Source organism: Carlito syrichta, unplaced genomic scaffold, assembly GCF_000164805.1.
Source record: "Carlito syrichta isolate Samal-C Ts95f unplaced genomic scaffold, Tarsius_syrichta-2.0.1 Scaffold169207, whole genome shotgun sequence".
NCBI classification, from domain to species: domain Eukaryota; kingdom Metazoa; phylum Chordata; class Mammalia; order Primates; family Tarsiidae; genus Carlito; species Carlito syrichta.
In genome coordinates, this window is record NW_007113303.1 from 373063 (window position 1) to 374643 (window position 1581).

Genomic DNA, 1581 nt, shown 5'->3' on the forward strand with positions numbered 1-1581 from the left:
TGAACAACATGACACATAGATGAACATCAATGGGTTAGTTATTTTGGGGTTAGTCTTCAAACTCAGAAGTTCCTGAGAATAAGTGAAACAACTTTTGATGTGTTACTCTAGATATATTATTCTGTAGAAGAGGTCACCCCAGACGCGAGAAGCCCCGGCCCGTTCGGCGACGGGCGAGCCCCGCGCGCGCCAGCCCGGGGGCCGTCCCGCTTGATGCCGGCTCTCTTCGGGGTCGCTCGTGTCTGTGGCTCGGGGAACCGCGTGAGGGTCTCCAGTGGCCAGTCGGCCTTGCTGGCCTCGCGGCGTCAGCCTTCCGCGAAAGAAACCAGAATCGCACTGGGAAGAAGAGTGGCTCCCGTGCTTCCTGGTTCCTTGGAGCCCAGAGAATGTTCTCGGGCAGCTCAGCCGGAATGACCAGCACACCCAGGCAGCGCCCGGCATTTCCCCAGCCCTCTCCCACCCGGCCCGGCCCACCCTATCCCGGCCCCTAGGCCGCTCAGCCTGTCTGCTGCACATCCCCCCTCGGCCCTTCTGTTCTTCTGGACACCTGGAGATCCAGAGCCTCTGGGAGCCCTCAAGTCCACCTCAGCCCTGGAACAGCCGCCGGGGGCAGGAGGAGCAAACCTGACCCTGGGGCCGTCCCCATCGTCTCTGGGTTCTCCCTGCCTCTCCAGACCCGCTACTGCCCTTCAGTCTGCCTGCCTGGGCGGGACTAGATCCTGGGGGGGAAGCTGCCCAGGGGGTGCCTTTCTGCCCACTCACAGCCACCTGCCACTGCTGGGAGCTTCCCACGTGGGGAGATGAGTTTCCGGAGTTCAGAGCATCACACTGAGTCCATCGAGCTCTCTTTACAGTTCCGGATCTGAAGCGAGTGGGAAGGTGAAAAAGAAGTGCGGGAAATCTGATCCCAGGTCTGACCCTAGCAGGAACTAGTCAGGTGACCATGTTCCTTTCACCTCCCCCCCGGGCCTCCGTCTCCCCGTCCAAGGCAGCGGCTCTGCCTGACTTCCAACTTCCCTTTCATCTCTCCAACATTCTGATTCTGAAATGTGTTTGCCACCCACGGTCACCGGATCTCCTGCATCCATTCATCCATCCACGCAAGGAGTATTCATGTAGTGCCTACTAGATGTGAGGCACGGCGGAGGAGAGAGCCATGAATGCGGCATGAGCTGTACCCAAGAGCAGTCGTCTGATTTATCTCGGGGTAATAGTAACTCAGATTTAGCTGAAGAGCACAGACGCTCCATTCTCACTTCACTTCATTTCCAAGTTGCGCCGAGAGGCCAGCTCCCCATTCTCACCCTCTCTTCCCATGGTAGTGGTGATAGAGACAGGGCAGAAAGGAGGTGATGAGAAGAACATCGTTTACATTAGTCTCGAAGCCCAATTAAGAAAATAATTGACACCTGTGCTCACCAAGTCCACCCTCCTTTTATAGTCAGATGGAGAGAGATGGGCCATTGGCACATGAATGATTGAGGTGTGTCCCATCAAGTCTGTGTCCCCAGTGCCCCCAGCAAGGCCAAGATTTGCCTTCAGCTCCCAAGAGCACAGCCAGGCCACTGAGGGGAGCCCCCC